At 40.5% G+C, this 23,478-nt stretch overlaps 1 protein-coding gene across 20 annotated transcripts in view; it reads left to right on the forward strand.

The window, feature by feature from the left end:
• DLG2 (discs large MAGUK scaffold protein 2) overlaps positions 1–23,478 on the forward strand; it is a 2,332,068-nt gene that overhangs the window by 2,105,163 nt on the left and 203,427 nt on the right. The window contains exon 1 of one of the 20 annotated variants that reach the window (XM_070783352.1): positions 4,963–5,083. The exons of 18 other annotated variants lie outside the window; for them this stretch is intronic. The gene's annotated coding sequence lies outside the window, so the exon portion shown is untranslated. Of the gene's footprint in view, positions 1–4,962; positions 5,084–5,353; positions 5,407–23,478 lie in introns of those variants that run through there. One more of the 20 variants, XM_070783354.1, reaches the window with a different exon arrangement.

Genomic DNA, 23,478 nt, shown 5'->3' on the forward strand with positions numbered 1-23,478 from the left:
TTGTGGTGGGGAATACAAGTTAACCCATACCACAAACCAAACTCATAGAACTGTTGTTTGTCAGAGTCATTCAGGAGAGGCTGAATACATTAAAGATATAGTAAAGTACCAGGAGCCATAAGGGTTGTTTGTTTTTTAAGAAATTTATCATCCTAGGTGAAAGGGGAGCCATGAAAGGGAGCTGCATCGGGAGTACTAGAGTCTGAATTTGTTTTGCTGTGTAGACAATGATTTGTAGCAAGCCCATAGTCAAAGCAAAACAAACACTTAAGAGGCAATGGCATAGATACATGTGAGAGATGATAGTGGTAAAGGCTACAGAGCAGAAGTAAGGATGAAGAAAAGATCTGGGATATACTTTGAACACAGAATTAACAGCATTTGCTGATGAATAAGATGTGGGGTATAAAGATTTATTTTAAAAGAACTAAGAATGACTCCCGGGTTTTTGACCAGAGCAACTTGGTGAATGATTTTGCCATCTTAAAAAAAGGTACATATTAGGAGTACAGTAAATATGGGAGGGGTGGGACCCACAGCTTTAGTTTTGGACACTTTGAATATGAAAGCCTATTAGACAGTCAAGTGGAGATGCTCTGATGTGGGATGCACTGGATATGAAAGTCGAGCATTCAGGGCACAGGCCAGGGCTAGAGATCTACATGTGGTAGTTTTTAATCCAGAGATGGCATTACGTAAGCCTCAATACTGGAAGTTGTGGCCTAGGGAATGAGTGTAATGAGAGAGATTAATGATGAGCCCTGGGACACAAGAAACTTAAAAGATCAGAAAGTGGAGAAGGGCTCAGCAGAGGAGACTGAGAAGGATGGATTAAGGAGGTGGGAGGGAAACCATGGGGGTCTCAGGAACCAAGTTTAAAAAGTGGTTGACTCAAGGAAGATAAGAGTTACTGTGTCAAAGAGCTGTGAAGACATCAAGTAAACTCTGGCCATTGCTTCTCTTGGTGAGCATGTCATTATTTGCCTTAAAAGCAACTCTGGTGGAATGGTCAAGGTGAAACTGGAGTGAAGTAAGTTAAGGAGAGAACAGTAAAAACACTGGGAACAGACACTTCTATTTTATGTTCTCTGTTCTCTCAGTCTCTTAGAAGCAGTGGATATAATAGCTAAGAGAGCAGACTCTGCAGTCTTGGACTTCAGTCATTATTCTGACTGTGCCATTTATTATCAAGTCATGTAACCTCTCCAATCACCAAGTCCTTATCTACAAATTAGAGATAATAGTACAGCCCACTTCAAAATGTTATGAAGGTTGAATGAGCAATGCAAGTAAAGTTTAACCCATCACTGGCACATAATGTGTCAGTAAATAGCACCGTCACTAATATGCACAAGTACTGGCACAGCTTCCAGGCACCATACAGTTCATTATGTCTGGGAGAAATCGGTGGCATGGGGTGGTAGTTATGATGGAATACGTGTTACCTGATGCGAAGAGCTGACTCATTTGAAAAGACCCTGGTGTTGGGAAAGATTGAAGGCAGGAGGAGAAGGGGACGACAGAGGATGAGATGGTTAGATGGCATCACTGACTCAATGGACATGAGTTTGGGTAAACTCTGGGAGTTGGTGGTGGACAGGGAGGCCTGGCATGCTGCGGTTCATGGGGTTGCAAAGAGTCGGACACGACTGAGCGACTGAACTGACAAGGGAAAGAACAGTGTGTTATAATTTTAAAACTGTATGAAAACTCATCTATAGTGATTTTTCATGGATGTGTCATAATGGTTGAATAGCCAGGCAGCAGGGGGAGAATGGTTCTAGAAGGGATTTGGGGGGATCATGGTAGACCAAGAAGCTGAAAATAATGGAAAGATTTAGAGTAGACCAAGCCATATCAGGCCATGTGTAGACTGTTGTTGTTGATAAGTCACTCAATCGTGTCCAATTCTTTGTGACCCCATGGACTGCAGCACCCCAGACTTCCCTGTCCTTTACCATCTCCCAGAACTTGCTCAAACTCCTGTCCATTGGATGGGTGATGCCATCCAACCATCTCATCCTCTGTTACCCCTTCTCCTCCTGCCTTCAATCTTTCCCAGCATTTGAGTCTTTTCCAATGAGTCGGCTCTTGGCATCAGGTGGCCAGAGTATTGGAGCTTCAGCTTCAATATCAGTCCTTCCAATGAATATTTGATTTCCTCTAGGATTGACTGGTTTGTTCTGCTTTCAGTCCAAGGGATTCTCAATAGTCTTCCCACATAATAATATTTGAAGTAACCCTTTATCTTATAATCACAGTTACCATTTATTCTTTGCTACACATGGTGTTTATACATGTTTAGAAATTCAAGTCCCTCTCCCCCGAGCTCCTGATTATGTTGCATACCTCTGATCCTACAGTGTCCAGTATTATGGTCATGAGAAGAGTGGGCACCTCATCTACTTGTATTCCATATCCTCTAGTAATATGCTTAGAGGATAAAACAGAGAGAATGGTGCATACATTAGTAAATTAAGTTGGCTACTCAGACACTCTTTAGAAACAGAGCTAAGGAAATCTCTCATATTATACCTGAATAGCCTGGAAGATTATAGCATCACCTTGTCCCACAGAGGGCTAACACTGATGTCCCTCAGGGAACATTGATTGCATGCCTTGGAGATAGTAATCTCTTATATGGATAAGTTCACCAGGTTGGGACCTGACAGGTGACCAAATCATGGCTTGTACTAAATTAGGACAGGAGTTTGCAGTGGAACTTTAGAGACAGGACCTTTTTATTGCTTGGCATGGCTTGACCCAATGGCAGTAGACGTAGAGCCCTGTTGTTATGTGGCAGGTGCCTGTCTGAAGCGGGCAGAGGGAGCCAGGTTGGTCTCCCTGTGGATATCCAATGTGCGGTTATGTGTGCTTTCCTGGGCTGGTGAGCTCATCTGACTAAAGGCGGAAGTGAAGCGGAGGAGAAGCCAGGGAGATGAACAGGTAGCCCAGAACAGGGCCCCCGGGCCTGCCACTCAGGCAGAAAGCCCTCATGTTCCTGGGGACACTCTTCAGTCTGGGTGATAGATCTGTCTGGTGTCGTTTCCACTTTTTCACAGGCTGGCAGATTCACAGTCTTAACAGAATGTGTGTGTGTGTGTGTGTGTGCGCGCGTGCATACGCGCGTGCATGCACTTAGTTGTTCAGTTGTGTCTGACTCTTTGCGACCCCATGGACTGTAGCCCGCCAGGCTTCTCTGTCCACGGGATTCTTCAGGCAAGAACACTGGAGTGGGTAGCCATTCTCTTCTCACAGGATCTTCCCGATCCAGGGATTTAACCCAAACGTCCTGCATTGGAGGTGGATTCTTTACCTTCTGAGCCACCACAGAAGCCCTCTTAACAGAATACTCCTTGGAAAATAGTTTACATGGGAAAAGACAGTTTAAAGAGAAATGAGACAGAAATCCATTTTCCAACAAGAAGTATGGTAAGAATAATAACCAGTAATTTTGGGAGTATGCATTATAACCAGGCACTGCATTTTCTTCTTGATTGTTTTGTTTGGTTGGTTTTTGTTTGTTTGTTTTTTTCAGGCACTATGTTTTCTTGATGTATTTAATCGTGCAAGGTAAACATTAACATATCCATTTTTACAGATAAACACCCATGATGCTATAAATCAGTGACAAAGCTAGGGTGTAAGCATAAGGCTCTTGGGTCCCTAAACCTATGCTCTTTCTCTAATTTCTACTAAAGGCCATAGTGAGTAAACCTGCTCACATGCCCATCTGCCCCTACAGTTGAATGTGAAACACTACTTGGGATGGGAGGATATGTTTAAGAGCGTGGGCTCTGGAACCAGGTTGCCTGGAGTCGATTCCAGCCCTGTCACTTAGCAGCTGGTATCCTACTCAGATGTGTTAACCTCTCTGAATCTCAGGTTTTTTTTTCATCTGAAATATGTTGTTCCTGATAATACCTACCTCATAGAAATATTTTGAAGATTAAATAAAGATTAAATGAGCCTGAGCACTAAAACTAACTGCCTGGCATATGAGAAGTGCTCAATAATAGCTATTATTATCAAAACATGATTTCTGGTGTTGATACTCAGGGAACCTAGAGAAGTTATACTGACCTTGTCAGTGAGGAAACAGCTCAGATACTGCTCCTCCGTGCTGCCTGCCTGTTAATGATTTTTGGCCAATCAATGGGACTGTTTCTGATTTCTGCCCTTCTCCCCGTTTTCAGGGCTTCTTTGCTCTAGAGGTAGCACAGTAGGATAGAAAGGCAGTTTTAACATCAGAAGACCTGGGTTTGGGGTCAGGCTGGAATCGTACTTGGAAACCGTGTGACCTGCGCAAGTCATTCTCTCTCTCTCTTCCTTACGGACTCCTCATCTGCACAGCGGGCAGCTTGAACTCCCGAACCTCTAGGGCCTCTTAACAGCTTCCATTTCTAGGAGCACTGGACAGAGTCACTTAACTTCTCTGATGGCTCATTTACACTGTAGCACTGCTGAACTCTCCTTGTTGTTGAGGGGCTCTGCAGAGCCCTTCTCTCAGGAAGAGCAAAGTGTTTGGTGTGCTGTGATGGGCTGTGCAGATATGAGTGCTGGTCTTTACAGAACTGTTATGAGAATTGAACCTGAGTACTATGCCTTGTCGTGTAGGCATCGGAGACTCACGGGCTTTCCTCCACATTTTGCCATGGTTGCCTACCCCCACTGGGTTGGGTGGATCCACCTTAACAAGGTGTGGGGGAACTCGAATGGAGGATGGGGGTGCTGTACGGATGGTGGGAAAGCATCTTATTGGTTCGTGCTGGTACATCCCAAACACCAATTACTGTCGCTGCTTTTAAGGCTGATATATTTATCAGGATGAGTTACAAGGAAATATATGTACCCAGGGAGAGAGGATGCTGCGTGGTCACCCCCTGTGATGTAAAATATGAGAGTCTAGGAGGGGCTGTTTTATAATTCATCAGGTTTCGCTAGTGAGTTCTGCCGGAGTCTTCGTTATAAAGGCAAGTGTGAGCTGGACGGCAGACAGGAGAACCTGGCACCAACGAGACGGAGAAGCTGCCTTTGGTGCCTTCTGCCTCCTCCCTGCTTTGTTCCAATAATTTTGTGCTCGGTAAGTTCCCCGGCTTTGCAGCTAATCGTTGTTGAATAAGCTTGGCAAATGAATCTGTAGTTTGAAATAGGCACTTGCTGTCAGAAGTGTGTGTCAGTGTTTGGGCTTCTGACAAATTCCACAGTTCTATTTAATGAGCAAAATAGCTTAAAAGATGAAACAAAAGCCGACAAATCAATTATTCACCTTGATCCTTGGAAGGCTGCTTTCTTTGGTTGCTAAAGTTTCTCAGGTTTCATTCTGTCAGTTTCATGTGTTGGGTGAGCTTTGAAAAGAACAAGTCTCTTTGTCACGAAATTGTTTTGCCTAGCTGCCAAAAGGAGGTATGTACAGGGCGGTTTGTCCATCCCTACCCCCCAGCTTACCCTCCCCAGCAGTCGGTGATTCTTAAAACACAGTTTGCCTGGTAACCAGCTCCGATAGAGCTGAACCTATGCAAGGCAAGATTCAAATTGCAATCTTTTGTGTGAACAGAACTGAGGGGCTGTGAATAATTGTCATTGTGGAGATTATTGTGAAACTCAGTATGGTGGTAGTCCCTGTGTTTTTGCCGGAATGGGATCAGAATGTGAGCAGATTTGCATTTGGCATGCCTGTTGGTGATGTGGGAGAAGGAGGGGAAAAAACAGACTGGATCGTTATGGAAAGAGCTATACAACCCACCCGCAGGACAGACGAATGCAGAGAGCAGGACTGTTGTATTTGTGTAACTTGGGACTGTTTTCTCTAGTTTCCTGTTCCCGTTAATAATTACCTGAAGCTGCGTTTTGGTCCGCATCTGGGTACACTCCAGATCCTGGCTCCGGGCAGGGTGAGCGCTAACTCCTGGTCAGCTAGCTGTAGGCAGTCATTTCCTCCTCAGAAGGAAAGAAGGGAGACCTGTACCATCGCGGACTCCTTTCTGCCGTGTTGTTTGCCTCTGTCCAAATCTCATGGAAACCACAGCTTGATGTACTTTTTTTTTTTTTTTTTTTTGCAGTAGCAGATTTAACTGTGGTGTCATATGGCGTATTATGTATGGAAAGGAATAGCAAGACATTTTTCTGAATGTTTCAAGTGTGTCTGGCTTGTTGACATTTGCTTTATTTCACTGGCAAGGAGCTACTGTCTTCTGGACCCATAACAGTTTGTCTGTCCAAAGCATTTACTTTATGCATAATTGCACTTTCTCTTTAGATGTGGAATCTGTAGATCTGAAAAGAAATGTCCTCTTTATCCTCAAGGAAAGCAACTCGTTTTAGCATTGCCTTGATAAAAAGTACGCATCCTCCCCCTCAGCATGCTTTTTGTTTTTTCCTGATAAATATTTTGGTCACCAGTACCACTGTACTTCAAATAAAGTTGTTTCTCCATTCCTAGCACACTTTCTGATTGCACCAAAACCCAAAACTTGGCAAATTTGGAATATGGAATGTACCTTTTTTTTCAGGAACACATTTTCCAGGCATACTTCTTTTGTCCATAAATAGCTTTTCCATATTTTCCATTTCTCTGAATAAGTTCTGCTCAAAGAGCAGAGGAGTGATGTATTGTGGTTGGCACTTAGGGGTGTGTAACCTGAGACTCGGTTTCTAATTTACAAACGGCTGCCCCACAAGGGGTCTGTAAAATGTTTTTTTGTCTTATGTTCAGTTCAAAACCTCCGGAGTACAGCAGTAATGATCAAGATAGGAAATTCAGCAAATTATTGCAGGTATAAACCAATATCTGTATTTGATGGTTTGATCAGCACACTATGCTTTGTAAAGATCAGGACACATAGCTGAATGTTCCTAAAAGTGTTAATGTATCTTAATGCCAAGAACATGGCTGTAAAGTACCTTTGCAATATATTGTACATTGAATTGTACTGTACTGTATTTTTAAAAATCTCCTACCAGAGCCCCTGGTTTATTTTGCAGCAGTATCTGGGTTTTGATTCAGTGTGGTTTTATGGAGAAATAAGCAAATGAACTAATTTCCATAAACTGAGTTTCTTCTCATTTGGTGGTGATTTTTTCATCTCCACCCACCAGGAATCAGCTCCTTTAATAGCAACAAAAGAAAATTTAGCTTGAGTTATTCTCAATTAAATTTACAGGAAGACAAATATGGAGTATAATAAGAACCTTCTGAGAGAGCACATACACACCAAAAAACTTGTCTCTTAAAAAAGGGTTAAAAGCCAAAGAGGTATGAACATTTTGCCTGCATGACACATGATTTCTGAGAAAGGTTGTAGGGGGTAGAAAGGGGAGAGGTTTACAGGAGCTGTTCTGAGACCTGGCTTCAGCAGCTAGCAAATGGAAAGGGCAGGGGCTTTGTGTCACTGTGGTCGCCACCTCACTCTCCTTATCTGTAAAATGGGGTCAGGGAGGTCAGGAAGATGATGCCAGAAAGGTGATGTTGTGTACATGTTACCAACAGTACACTCTTTGATACAAAGGGGACCCAGTGAGAGGTAGTCATTATGGTTAGATGTCAAATTTTGTAAAATATATGTTCATTTTGATGTTGATTTTGAAAGAAATATGCACATTAAAAAGGAAGATTATAAAAATTTTCTTGTTAGCAAGATATATTTCTGTCAGATGATTTTTTTGTTTTATTTTGGAAACCTAGTAAACATAATTATTTTTTTTTTTTTTTTTTTTAGTAAACATAATTATTACCTTTCAGTTCCCATTTCACTGATTCTTAGAATGATATCTAATGTCTTTACATACTTATTCAAAGAATAAACTTGATTTCAAATGTGGAGCATGGCGGTAAGCTGATGCCAGATAATGTATCATAGCCTTCTAAGTTATTTACCAAACAATGAATAGGCCATAATTCTGACCCTGACATTGCATTAAACTACTAATTATAACAGTAGGTATCATTTATTACCCCAGACACTGCGCTGTATGTTTTACCTGCTTCTTCTCATGTACTCCACATCATGACTCCACTGAGTAGGTACTATCTTGCTTCTCAATATCAAATTAGGAAATGAGATTAGAGAAAAGTTTATTTAAATACTGATTTAAATTGGCTTATGGCAATGGAGAAATAGACATAGAGAACAGACTTATGGACACGGGGAGAGGGGAGGAGAGGGTGAGATATATGGAGAGAGGAACATGGAAATTTATATTACCATATGTAAAATAGCCAATGGGAATTTGCTGTGGCTCAGGAAACTCAAACAGGGGCTCTGTGTCAACCTGGAGGATTGGGATGGGGATGGAGGTTCAAAAGGGAGGGGATATATGTATACCTATGGCTGATTCATGTTGAGGTTTGACAGAAAACAAGAAAATTCTGTAAAGCAAGTATCCTTCAATTAAAAAAAAATTAGTTAAAAAAATAAATTGTCTTATGGCAGCACTTAGAATTTGAACTCACACATGTCTGCTTCTAGAATCTATACTGTAACCACCTTGGTAAGAAGATTCAGTAGGACTTGCCTAGTGCTACATGACTCCGTTTTGGAATCTTGGCCCTATAACTGCCTTGACTCCTCCCCATGTATTTAACCCTCTGTCAGAATTCAGGGGGTATAAAAAATGAAGTCGGAGACTTTCATTACTCTCATTTTTGGTCTGTGCTAACTAATCAAGGTCACATTTTCCTGAGCCATCTTTATAGTTCTCACCAAAGTATAAAATTTAGTATTAAAAGGCATGGAATTTTAGAAGTTCAAATATCTAACAAATTCAAGATAAGATCTAAAAGTTACTCTGAATTAATATTGTCCTTTGACCTGGACAGCATTCCTCTGACTTGAGAGGAGTCTCTGATGCAAGAGGCTGGGTCCATTTGGAGCTTGCTTTCTAGCCCATATTCGGGGTGAATAGGATCCCAGAATTTCTTCCCTAAACAATCCTGAGCCCATTTCCAAGGGTCGTACTGTGTGCCCACCCCTGGGTGTGAGGAAATCCGTGCATTTGCTACTGGCATGGGGTTAGGGGTGAGGCCGGGAGTAGTATTTTGTTGATCATCACTGGACTTGGGATAGCCACACGTCCGCACAAAAGGCCTTTTGTGGTGCAGGAAGGAACTATCGAAAAGAAGAGGGGCTGGCCCAGGTCCGGGGGCTTTGACTTGTTTTTTGCTTTTTTAAAAAATGTATTGTTTAAAAATGTACTTGTTTTTAATTGGAGGGTAATTGCTTTACAATGTTGTGTTGGTTTCTGCCATACTGTACTTGTATTCTTACCTTGGGCCCCCGGAATGTTAGGAATAGTCCTACACTGCACTGAAGAATGTTTACCTGTACTTCAGAGTAGTGAAGCTAAAACTCCAGTGGGTTGGTTTTGTGGGGCTTTCATTTTTGCTTTTGACCTTTCCCCATTAAACCAAAAGAAGTCATTTGAACAAGAAAGTGGTCAAATCTATGGAGATCTCAGACTAAAAGCTTTTCAAGTTCCATTTTGGAATTGACTGCAACGTGATCCATCAAGGCCAGACATTGGTCTTTTTTCTAGTTCAGAGGCATAGACTGACTTTGGAAGGTGACGTTAGGGTCAGCTGGATTAAAACTGCCATTTGTCCATATGCCATTTGAAACTGTAGCTGCTCTGAGAGTTCGTGCTAATTTCGGGTGCCCCCCCATTAAAAAAAAAATCAAAAACTTTGTTTTGGGATATAGCTGAATGTTGTGATAGTTCCAAGTGACCAGGGAAGGGACTCAGCCATACATATACATGTATCCATTCTCCCCTGAATTCCCCTCCCATCCTGGCTGCCACATAACATTGAGCAGAGTTCCTTGTGCTATACAATAGGTCCTTGTCGCTTATCCATTTTATTTTATTTTATTTATTTATTTATTTTTATCCATTTTAAATATAGCAGTGTGTACATGCCCATCCCAAACCTGGGACATATTTTCTACTACCAAATCTGGCAACCTTACTTTCCTTAGCTATAAAGCACGGCTGTTGGGAAAACAAAAATGAGACAACTCGTGTCCTGGTAAACAGCTATTCCCTCATCCATGTGAAAGCATCTAGCACAGTAAAAACTCAGCACGTAGTATGCCTACATCAAATGTTCCCCCAGTCTGAAAATACAGAAGTTAAACTTATGATTCTCTGATGACTAATGTCTGTGTCACATTTGACAAGTAGAAATAGGACAAAACAAAATTTGTCATTTAACCTCTGAATTAAAAACTTTTAATAGAGTATGCCTTGGGTGATGGTAATCCCATCATCTTTTTATTTTTTATGCTTTATGCATCATTTGAACTTTGGTAATGAGCATGTGGAGAAAGCAATGGCACCCCACTCCAGTACTCTTTCCTGGAAAATCCCATGGATGGAGGAGCCTGGTGGGCTACAGTCCATGGGGTCGCTACGAGTCAGACACGACTGAGCAACTTCACTTTCACTTTTCACTTTCATGCGTTGGAGAAGGAAATGGCAACCCACTCCAGTGTTCTTGCCTGGAGAATCCCAGGGACGGGGGAGCCTGGTGAGCTGCCATCTATGGGGTCGCACAGAGTCGGACACGACTGAAGCGACTTAGCAGCAGCAGCAGCAGCAATGAGATGTATTATTTATGTAATTAGGAGGAAAAAGGAGAAAAAGCACTCTTAGGGAACTGAATTAGAATAGAAAATGGTTATAAATATGCCGTGGATGTCCAGGAGGACTCCAGTCACATTTTTTAAAGTATAAAATACTGGGAAAGAGGTGCTTTTTGGCTGGAATAACCTGGATTAGCTTGCTTTACATACTCGTTTGCTTGTTTATTTGTCAGTTATTAATCAGTTCGTATGCATAGACTACTGCCGGATGTTCTGCTAGGTGCTGAGATTACAAAAAGCAACAGCTGTAATCCTTGGGCTCACTGTGTTTATAATCCGAGAGGACTGGGCACATGAGCCCACACTTGTAACACAGTGTGATCCCTACTGCGCCATAACAAGGGCAGTTGAGGTTGCTTTCTGTTGCAAGGAACAGGCACCATGACTCAAACTGGCTTGATCGATAAAGGAAATGTATTGGTGATTGTAACCCAAAAGTACAGCAGTAAAAACAGCCTCAGAGGTCTGATCCTATGGCTCACAGAGCTGTCAAGAAATCTGTTTCTTTGGGTTTTGACATGCTGCCTGTATTGAGGTTATCTGTATCCTAACCCTAACTGCCCTCATGGTTCCAGAATGGTTGCCAGTGGCTCCTGGACAGCTTGTTTTCTTAGTCATACCCAGCCAGAAAGTGAGCCTGAGAATGGTCCCTAAAGTTCACTTTGAATGGACTGGCTTACCCATGAACATAAAGCCAAATCACCAGCCCATTGTGAACGTTAAACAGGATAAAGGCAGACTCCCTCTGACCTGACAAGTCTCAAAACAAAGTCTGGCAGCTGTTACTGTTAGCAAGGGATAGTGAGGAATTCCCTGGTTGCCCAGTGGTTAGGACTGTCCACTTTCACTGTGGGGGCCTGGGTTAAATCCCTGCTTGGGGAACTAAGATCCTATAAGTCATGCAGTGTGGTCAAAAGAAAAAAGAAAGAAAACAGCAGGGGATCGTGGTGATGGTGGAATGATACTTGGTCTTCAACTTGTGATAGTACAGCACACAGTGTACAGATGTCCACTAGAATTAGTGTAGTGCCGAATGGGAAGAAGGCCAAGCGTACGATGGTGCGTGCCTTTAAATACTGACACGATAAGCAAGGGTTTACCAAAAAATAAGAAAGAGGCAAGGGCTTTGAGGCAGAGGAAAAAGCTTTCTGCAGTCACAAAAGCTAACCAGGTAATTGTTTAACTCTCTGTTTATTTTCACATTGACACTATTGCAGAAGTTGCCAGCTAGAAGCAATTTTACCAGTGGTATAATTAATAGAAAACCTGATGTATCAGTCTCACCAAAACCTGTTGTTATTGGATAATAACAGTTGGGTTTTAAGCAGAGCCACAGTCATATCATTATTTTTTACAGTGTGTGTACAGATTTGAAGTCAATTCAATATGAACCTTAGAATTCATCCCCTGTTTCAAAATCATAGAACTTTACAGCTAGACAACACCATTGTCATCTTTTTTTTTTCTCCTTTTTTTGCTTTTGTGAGACCTTTTCAAGAAGTTTGTCTCACTCAGTGCCTCAGATTTATTTAGATTTTGATATCATGAAATTTCTGATGCCAAAAAATTGTATAAGACAAAAACAAAACAAAAGCATAAGACAAGTGAGGGCAGATGCGCTTACTTGCTAATTGTGTGGTATATTATCTCACTGAGAATGAAATTGACTAAAATATTTGTTAGCAAAATATCAGTGCTCCATAGCAAAATTAGATTAAATTTTGGTGTCTGTGTTATTCATAGTTTATATAATTTATTCTTTCTTTAGTTCTTCAGCCTTAGGCAATACTCAGTTTTTCTTTCCATTGAAGAAGTAAAATACTTCCTGTATATAAAATTGTACTAGGTGGGCTTGGTAACAGTTTTTACTAAAACTCCTGACTCCAGATTTAATTAGCCATGTTTTGGATTGTTTTTTCAGTTTTGCAGCACAGGAGTGACAAGACTATTATTTACTTTCCATAGGAAGTGTGCTCATACTGTTCACAATTTTCTGGCATCTAAATGCAATCATAAAACATTCTCTTTTTATATCATGAAGGTTGTTAAATGCTGTCAACCCACCTACCTAGTGAGCGTGGTCCTAGATACTCATTCCTCTAGCTTCTTCCCAAAGAACACTCAGTAATGGCAGAAAAAGGAATCAAAGTTTATTTTCTCTTGCCATTTGCTTCTGGTGCAGCAAATCTGTTCAGAAAACATGAAGCCAAGCGTGGCGCTGGTCACAGCCCAGCTGTGTGAGTGGGGAACCAGAGACTTATTCAGAAAACACGCCCGAGTTAAAGAAGGCAGCAGTGATCATGTAGGAAATGCTCCCCAGGGCACTGGTTTCTTCTTTAAAAGACAGCTCTTCGGTGCAGAGCAAGAATAAACTAAAAATAGTGGAAGGGTGATGGCTAAGTTGATTTTTATTTATTTATTTTTAATATAAATTTATTTATTTTAATTGGAGGCTAATTACTTTACAATATTGTATTGGTTTTGCCATACATTGACATGAATCTGCCATGGGTGTACATGTGTTCCCCATCCTGAACCCCCCTCCCTCTTCCCTCCCCATCCCATCCCTCTGGGTCGTCCCAGTGCACCAGCCCCGAGCGTCCTGTATCCTGCATTGAACCTGGACTGGCGATTTCATTTCATGTATGATAATATACATGTTTCAATGCCATTCTCCCAAATCATCCCACCCTCGCCCTCTCCCACAGAGTCCAAAAGACTGTTCTATACATCTATACATCTTTTGCTGTCTCGTATACAGGATTATTGTTACCATCTTCCTAAATTCCATATATATGCGTTAGTATACTGTATTGGTGTTTTTCTTTCTGGCTTACTTCACTCTGTATAATAGGCTCCAGTTTCATCCACCTCATTAGAACTGATTCAAATGTATTCTTTTTAATGGCTGAGTAATACTCCATTGTGTAAGCACATACGTCATCCCAGAATGAAAAGGTGCCATTATCCCATGACACGACTTTACTTCTCATAGCACAAACCAGATAAACTCTTCTTTGTTTAGTTTTGAGGTTTCCTTATGCAGGTAGAGAAATAGCAAGATAAACTGTTTCTGGGCTGAATTTCTCACCTCATTAGTAAGTGTTTTGAGTTTCTAACAAATAGGGGATGCTAGAGAGGTGTCAAGGAGACCGGTATTGACATTCAGACTACACACCGAACTCCTGGTTCTTAAATTGTTGAAATGCTTATATTCTTCTTGGTAAATAGCTTTTCCCCCTCCCAGCTGCTTTAAACTACTCCCAACTCCAGTTCCTTTCCCAGGCCTTGATTGAGCAGCTGAAGAGCTAATTGATTAGCTAAAGATTAACCAAAGAGTTAGGTGTTAAATATTTTGACATCACTTCTGTGTAAGACCCATCTTATTTTTTAAAAGCTTGTGGCTACAATGGAGGAGAATAACAGTCAGACACAGAAACAATGTACAATTATGTGCTAAAATGTTTGAGATAGCCCTGTATAATTTTTAAAGCAGTAATAAAGGAGATATTATTTGAGGTTGTCTGGAGAGATTGGCCAGGAATTTGAATAGGACAGGAATGAAGGACAGGGCAAAATATTCAATTTTTTCATTGATTTATTTAACAAATGATAACTAAATCTCTCATGTATTTATTGCCGCCTTGCACACACTATCTCCTTTACCTCTCATAACTGCAGTCTGGGAAGAGAGGAGAATGTAAGACTTGATCACACAGCTACAAAGTGGCAGGAAAGCCCATTCATCCTGTCCATTATATGCAAGACACTGTATAAGGTGCTGGCATGGTGAATATGAAGACCATTTATTTTTACTTGTAAAGGCCAGAATGTGCAAACCCAAGGAAATACTGACAGCCCTGAAGTGAATGAAAGAGTGTTCTGGGCTTTCCATCATCAAGAGCATCATTTACAATTATGATTGGGTAATACATTTTTATCTTGTTTGCTTCGGTTGCTTCAACAGCTGTATAAAAAGTAGAAATGTGAGCCATAGAGAACCAGCTAAACTCATTACAATTTGATTGTCTAATCTTCCAGTATTAGTCTTCCTACAACCTTTGCATAAGATAGGAACCTTAGAAAAAACAATAAAGCACATTTAGCCCATTGACAAAGTCATGCTTTCTATCTTTAAATCAAAACTGAAAGAGCAAGACTATTAATGATTTTATAGCAAATCTAACTTTTTCTGACTGCTTTCAAGCTTATGCCTTACACAGCAATGAGCACATACTTGCTATGACTGAATTATACGGGGAAATGTACATTTAGAGGCCAGAGTGTAACATTACTGTCTTTCTTGCCAAAAATATCCCCCAATGAATTTCTTGAGGGCAGGAATTTGATTTCATTTATCTTTTCCTGCCCAGCATCTAACATGGTTAATTGATAGATACCAGGTAATACATCCTGTTAGGGAGGATGGAGACAGTGACATTCAGAAGTTGAGAATAATTTCTGGAGCTGAGCCTTGAAGGTGATGTAGGAGTTTACTAGCCACATGGAGAAGGGCATTGAAAGGAGATAGTGTTTGTCATTCAGTCACACAGTTGCCCAGTCATGTCCAACTCTTTGTGACCCCATGGACTGCAGCACCCCAGGCTTCCCTGTCCTTCACTATCTCCTGGAGTTTGCTCAAACTCATGTTCAGTGAGTCAGTGATGCCATCCAGCCATCTCATCCTCTGACACCCTCTTCTCCTGCCCTCAATCTTTCCCAGCATCAGGGACTATTCCAGTGAGTCAGCTGTTTGCATTAGGTGGCCAACATACTGGAGCTTCAGCTTCAGCATCAGTCCTTCCAATGAATATTCAAAGGAGATAGTGTATACTGAGCAGTATTTCTGAAATGAAAATGATCACAGAGTTTGTGTTTAAGGAAAGCAAGGAAGACCTCAATGTCTTTGTAGTATTTTTTGTTCCTGGCAACTCGTTTTTCTAAACTGCTTTCCCTAATCCCTTCTCCTTTATCTTAACCCCACTCATCCTTTTTTTGTTGTTTGGTTTTTTGTTTGTTTTTTATCTTTTTTATTATTTATTTTTTTTATTATTGGGCTTCCCTCGTGGCTTCCTTTGGACAGGGAGGCCTGGCGTGCTGCGATTCATGGGGTCGCAAAGAGTCGGACACGACTGAGCTACTGATCTGATCTGATCTGATAGTCAATTTACAATGTTAATTCCTGTTGTACAGCAAAGTGATTCGGTTATACATATATACATTCTTTTTTAATATTCTTTTCCTTTATGGTTTATCATCAGATATATATATATATTTTTACATTGGAGGGCAATCACATTACAATGTTGTGTTAGCTTCTGCTGCCCAACAATGTGAATCAGTTTTAAGTATACCATATATCCCCTCTCTCTTGAACGTCCCTCCCACTCGTCCTTTAAAAGTCAGACTTCTTCAACAAATAAGTAACAAGGAGAAAAGAAATATAGGAAAAGCACTTAAAAGATGAATCAACTAATTGTTATCAGTAAACACATTGGATCCAGATTCAAACTAAAAAAAAAATTCATGACATTTATGAGACAGTTGGAAATATAAATACCAATTGGATATTTGGTGATGTTACTGGTAATATTTTAGATGTGATAATGATATTGTGGTAATATTAAAAACAGGTCCTTATCTTTTAGATATACATACTGACATATTCACAGGTGAAACAATTTCCATCAAAATAACATGAGATGGAAAATGAGTAGGGATATAGATAAACAATAAATAAAATATAAACAAATAAGCATTAGGTTGTTTGTATCTTCCCAGAGGACATTCTTCTGTTTCCCCACCCCCGCCCCCAACCCTGCCACCAGTGGGTTTCATCTCGTTATAATCCAGATGCTCTGGGCATGTTTTGTAATTATCATGTTTACGTGGGTCACCATCACCAGAGGGAGCTCATTAGTAAGGACAGACATTTTTATTTGTCCTCCCATTGCCTGGCGTACAGGAGGGGCTCAGTGATGGCGGACAGAAGGATGGAAAGATAAATGAGTGGATACAGACCTCCAGGTTCTACATCAATGTGTGTGATACAAGCAGTGGGCTCCTTTTCATTTCCCTTAGTTTTATCTAATTCTTAAGAAACAATTTTCAATTCATGTTCTTTATGCAAAACAGTGTTTGCTCACAACTGCAAGCCAGGAATGCAGCAGCCTAATTGAAACTAGATAATTCACACATTTGCATTTAATCCTCATAGAAGTCCATGTTGTGAGGCCATGTCCTTAATTAGTATAAGATAGCACTGTTCCAAATCTATTTAGTTGTCATAGAGACAAAATATGAAGAAAAGCATTTCCTTTTTTAAAAAAAAGTTTTAACTAAATTATGGTTATCAGACCCTAATTTTTGCATGTAAATTTACAAAACTTTTGAGGAGTCCTTCATCAACTTTCTTGTGACAGCCTTCTGAACATTCTTTTGGTCCTTTGCAAGTGCTTATTTTGTATCAATAGAAATTGCACTTCTAAAAAGTATGGAAGGGGGCTTGGCAGGTGATGTTGTCAATGCTCTTGCCTTTGATCCACATTGAACTGAAACAGTCAAGACAAAATCTGCCTCCTTTTTATGGTATTAAGGAGAAGATTTTAATTAAATCACTCCTCAGTAGTATACTATTTTTGGAAATATTAATTTGCTTATATAGTCAATTTTTTTCTCGAATCAATTTTAGGGAATATATGTGTTAACAATAGAAAGGAATCCATCTGTCCCTCAGAATTCTTAAATAATTAATTATCCACTCAGGAGCAAGCCAATGAGATGAATTTGTAAAAACATGCATGATATCCTCTAAAGAATCTGTTTCATAGGCCAGATGGAATTTGCTGATTTTTTAAAATGAAATTTCTTCATCTATGACAACACAAAGTGAGGATTTCATGAATACAGGCATGTAGGAGAGCACAAAGGAGTTTGCTTCCTTCTGTGGTATAGATACACTTCCTGATACTAAATCACAAATGAAAGGAATATGTATTCCAAAACCATCATGGTGTCCAATAGTAAGTACTGAGTATTCAGAAATAGGATATTTAGTGTAGTCTTTTATTATGTTTCTTTCTGTATATTCAGAATCTAGCACAGAATATGAAAAAAGTAAAAGCACAGTACAGATTATTAATAATAATCTGGTGTCTCTGTGCATGAGTCAGAAGGCCTTCCTCTCTTTCTATGAAAATTCTACCCAGCTTCAATGTCCACCGCATCTATGATGCCAGATGTGGCCAGTGCTGTCCACTTAAATCTCTTCTCTTCTTCGTCCAGGGACTTCAGTTTAAGCTTCATCATTCCTTTTTTTTTTTTTTTTTTCCAGTTCATTTCCTTAGGAGATTGTAAAGTGAGTCGGAGGCAGGGGCCATGCTTCCCCCCTCTTTCTTTAAATTTCTGCACCTGCTTAACAGATCCAAGACCAACTAGAAGGAACTTAGCTACTTCTGGTGAAAACAGCCCTAATTTCTCCAGCACAGACCCTACAAATTTTGGACAAGTTGGTTGCATTTTTGGACCACACTGCCATGTGCTCATATGGATCAACTTCATATTTGGGACAATTATTTGTAAAGATGGCATTGATATGCTCCTGGGGACTAGGAAACTAAAATTCAATCCAAACCTCGGGTCTGACAGAAATGAAAATAGAATTCTGTTTACAAGTAAATTATGCCAGCTCCTCGTCCACCGCCCTCCAGCAATGTACGTCAGCCTGCATGCCAGACACTTAGAAGGCTGTAGTACGCTTAGGTATGACAGTTTGCATATCACCTTTAAATGGCAATAATTCCATTTCAAAGGGCAAATGAGGGGGAAATGCCCTTGAAAATTCACTGGATGCACTGAGAAAAGGTTATCTAATCTTTAATGTAGGAAAAAAGACAAAAGCTTATTTTAAGAGATCTTTTTTAAAATATAATCTCCTTTGTTTTGTTTATATTTTATTCACTCTATTTATTCTCATAAATATATGCAGCTTTAATGATTAAAAGGCAGATATGCAAAGGAAATATATAAAGCTGACCCTGCATCCCAGGTTGCCCAGGCCAGTTCCAGTGTATGTATGTCTGGATTTGGAAGATTACTAAATATAAGGTAAATGCGGCTGGAATGAGATTATTGTGTTAAGATGTGGTTGGAGAAGGAATGAAATCGTACCAGATCTTGATACAATAAGAAATATATATCAGTGCTGATTAATAGGCTTTCAGAACACTTTCTCAAACTGAGAGACGAAATATTCAGGAAATACACATTCTCAGCTTTTCAAAATGAGTCTAAACCATAAAAGAAGTGAGGGACACAGGCCTTTTAAGGAAGATTGATATACTTTCCAATCTGATTATTTACTAATGCAACAAATATTCATTGAGTATGTTCTGTGTGCCAAGCACCAGGTTCGAAACTGGCTACGGTAAGTTTTCTGAGGTCACGTGTGCTTTGGTCTTCCTTCATTTAATCCAAAACTATCCATGACCTTATTCTTTCTTACAGTTTTAACTACTACCTCTAGGCATGTAAAAGGCACCCAATTCTACCTGTCCACCCCCAGAATCTTCTAGTGAGTCTAATCTTGGATCTCATTTTAAAGGAAGGTGAGGTGTGACGACTCTGCTCCACCCACTCTGTGCCAGCCGTTTCCACTCTTACCCCAACCAGAGTCACCAGCCACCATGAAACCTACAAAAGTTATAATATACAGATACACAGTTCTTTGCAATTATATAACCTCCCTAGGTAGTACAGTTGTAGGTGTGAAAAATGTCTAAGTGTTCCTTCATATCACTGCTGCCTGTTTGGGACTGGAGAGTCTTGTGGACTAACGTGGACCAGCCTGCCAGATGACTGGCTGTGTGCCAACAGACCCTTCCTTGGTATTGATGATGGCAACGCTGTTTGCCCACTGACTCCTCATCGCGGGCCAGATACTGTGCCAGGTGCCTTCTGTCTGTAATGGTTCTTCCTTTCAGTAGCTCTAGAGATATTACTACTACCATTACATCAATGAGAAAGCTGAGGTCACAGAAATATCTTGCCCAAGGTTTCAGGTCTAGTAAGTGGTAGGAGTCAATATGAGAATCCAGATCTGTTCAATTCTCAGTGCAATGCTGTTTTCGATTGCGTTTCAGCAGGAGTGAGTTAATAGCTTTTAGGGCCTCAGTCTTTCATTTGGATCTTTCATTTTGGAATGGTAGGGATAGATTCTTGTGTCTATCTGCCTCAGAATTAACAATGCTCTTGACAACTGAGGTTACTCAAGGAAAATAACAGCCTTGGAGATATTGTTTCCTGGCTAAACAGTGGGGAGGGATCCAGGCAGTAAGGTTAATGGAATTATCAGCCCACAAGTGGTTTATGACCCAAGCAACACCAGAGCATACAATCTGCAAAGGAACTTCTGGCTAAGGAAAATCAATGAACTTTCATTTATTCATTCGATCAATACTATGCAAGCTTCTTCTGTGTGCCACACACCTAGTATCTGCACTAATAATGCAAATACAATGCACATTTTCAACAGGGTATCCTACTGGCTTTCATATATATTTAATAGAAAGCTTGCCTTGGGAATTAATGTACCCTTCCAATTTATAGGGAACTTTCTAGCCACATTAGTCACTAGCAGGAGGAACAGTGAAAACAACAGTCTTAACCTCTGAGGTAAGGTTTTGCAGCAACATGGTATGTTATACTTATTGAGGGCAGCATCTGAATGGAAAAAGCAAAAGCACCTTCGCTTTTGCTAGAGTCTAGGGCTCAACTCTCAGCTCTGGCATTTAATAATTACCGTGTAATTCTAAATCTCTAGTAGCCTCAATTCTTCTTCCACCGGGGCTTCCTTGGTGACTCAGTTGGTAAAGAATCTGCTTGCAATGTGGGAGACCTGGGTTCGAACCCTGGGTTGGGAAGATCCCCTAGAGGAGGGCATGGCAACCCACTCCAGTATTCTTGCCTGGAGGAGCCTGGTGGGCTGCAGTCCATGGGGTCACAAAGAGTTGACTGAGCGACTAAGCACAGCACACACAGCCTCAATTCTACAACTGCAAGTAGGGATGTTACTGCCCATTGAGTTGGTTGTTTTTTTTGCTTAATTGTTTAACAGATTTTTATGGAATATTCAGTCAGTCAGGAAAACAGACAGCACCTTACGTATTTTAAGCAGAAAGGGATATAATTTAGGGTATTAACGTGCTTAGAAATCGTTGGAAGGGTTGGAGGAATGATAGTCGAACAGATACATCCAAACTGAGAAACTGCAGCAAGCCGTTGCCTGGGCCATAGATTCTTTGCAGCCCTGAAGCTGGAGACCAGCAGAGTGAATTGTGGGATCTGAGGAAACTGTGAGAAGCCATAGCAGCACAAACTCCTCTGCCAGTCTGCCACCACCCTTCCATATCACAAAACTCGTGCAAGGTACTGATTGAAACAGTGTAGACTGTAATCCTGCTAGCAAGAGATCCTTCTAGCTCCTGTGATACAGTGGAGCGTTGGGGTAGGGGATTAAGGATTGGTGCCCAGGACCAATATATGACAGCCAGACAAACACCTTCCTTGTATAGGAATCGTTCTGCAGGTACAGGAGTGAACAGAGATGAAATAGTCTCCTTGTGTGGCTCACATTTAATTGTGGGAGATTAAATTAGTAAATATCTTGACACTTTTAATAGAGGCAGGCACAGAAGAGATATCTTGGATATAATTGTTCCCTTCTGTTAAGTCCCACACTGGCCCACTCTTGTCTCCTTTCTATGAAATTTCTGACAAGGTAGATAATTCAGATGAGAGATAGAAGAGCTGAGAGTGTGCCTTTGGAGCCACAGGGTGAGGTTTTAATTGACAGTGCTTGCCTTTTGTGTGTAGAGCCTCATTTTAGTTTGTATTGACTTAGACATGCTGCACAGCATATATTTTCTCAGTAGATAGTATAGACCATCTTTAAAGACATTTATCAGTAGCAGTTTATATTAACTCAGTCCGAATACATTGAAATACAAATGTCCCATGGAAGTGCAAACATTGCCTCCTCACTGTAGGCTTGAAGATGAGAGATGAACATGTCAGGGCATGCACTGATGTCTTCATTTACATGAAAAATTCATTTGCTCTGTCTTGAGGATTTGCCAGTCACCTTCAATCTGCCTCCAGCAGGAGGTCACTGTGCTTTTGTATCCTGTCTTGATACAGGAATGTATGGTAGACTTAATCCACTTAAGCCCCGACTGAGGCAGCTCTGCGGTGCCCTGTGCAGCCTGGGGTGGGAGCTATCTCAAGTACTTGCAGTTGCCTTTGTTCTTAATCTGAGCTGTGAGCCACAGTGGGGAGGATACCTGCTCTGGAGAAATTGTGAGGCGTGTATGTATAGGGAGAAATGGAAGGGGGGAGGGAGGTCAGATAGTATCCTTTCACCACATTTCCACCTGCACCCACACACTTACTTATATACCTCAATCCTTTCTCTTCCTGTCAATACTGCCTTGATAATTTTTATGTATGCCGCCTTAAATGTCAGTGCATGACTTTATCGAGGGTCACATGAGCAGTGTTACTTACCAATATGAGATGTTACATCAAATGCACTCCTGGTAGAAAATGTCTTTCGGTAACTGTCCTGAAAATTGTTAAAAGAAATGTGGGTCCTTATATACAAATTTATGTGCAAACTACCCTTAAAGGCAGCAGCCACTGGGCTCAAGTTGATGGAGCACAAATAGGAATCAGATCTCTGTGTCATTAGACTTTTCACTTTTTGAGTAGCCACAATTATGGATTTTGGTATGAAATTTCTCAATTTTTAACTGTTAACCCTTGATTGATCTTTATGAAAACACCACAGAGTCAAAGATGACATAATTGTGGGTCACACATGGTTTGCCTGTTGCTTATTTGTGACCTGTTTCATAATATCTTCTGTCATAGAACCTGAACAATGTTCTCACATATTATTATTTTTGTGTATTCTCTCCACTGAGCTAAGAGCTCCTTAAGGACTAGGTTGTGTCTTATTTCTCTAAGAATGTCAACTACCATGGTTCCCAGGACATAGTAAGTATTCAAAAAAACAAAATAAAACCCTGTGGTTTTGCAAGTTTCCCCGCCCCCCCCACAAGTGTTAGCCTCTATTTACTCTCAGAAATAATCTTTTTGTGTCTTAGTCTTCTCAGATATACAGTACTTATTTTGTAAAATCCCAATATGAGTCACCATAATAGTAATAACTAATACTTGCATAAGTATCTTAGTTTGGAAGCTTGACAGTTAACACTTTTAAGGACTTATAATAGTCTATCTGTGGTAGGAAAAATAATCTAAACTCATTATCACATTTTTGAGGTTCTGTTTACAGATTTAGTTTATTCGGAGATAGTATGGTGTAAAAAGAGTGCTTTTAGACTCTAGGGGCAAATGTGGGTTTAAATTCTATTGCTGTCATTTGTCAACCATGTGAACTTGGGCAACTAATTTTGTTTGTCTGGGCCTCACTCTACTCATCTATAAAATGGTAATAATACCTACCTCATAGGATAGTTGTAAGGATTACAGTGAGTAATGTACATGTGATCTTATAAGATCTTACAGATCTTATTTAATAGAAATTAAATATTTATTCTTTGGGGAAAAAAGGGCATCTCACTTTCTCAGTCATTGACTCATTAAAGCTTATATGCACACAGGAAGTAGGGCTGTATATATATTTTTAAAGCAAAAATAAAAATGATTGCTACATGTGCTGTGCTGTGCTCAGTCACTCAGTCCTGTCTGACTCTTTACAACCCTGTAGACTCCACCTGCCAGGCTCCTGTGTCCATGGGGATTCTCCAGGCAAGAA

Source organism: Bos indicus, chromosome 29 (genome assembly GCF_029378745.1).
Source record: "Bos indicus isolate NIAB-ARS_2022 breed Sahiwal x Tharparkar chromosome 29, NIAB-ARS_B.indTharparkar_mat_pri_1.0, whole genome shotgun sequence".
Lineage (NCBI taxonomy): Eukaryota > Metazoa > Chordata > Mammalia > Artiodactyla > Bovidae > Bos > Bos indicus.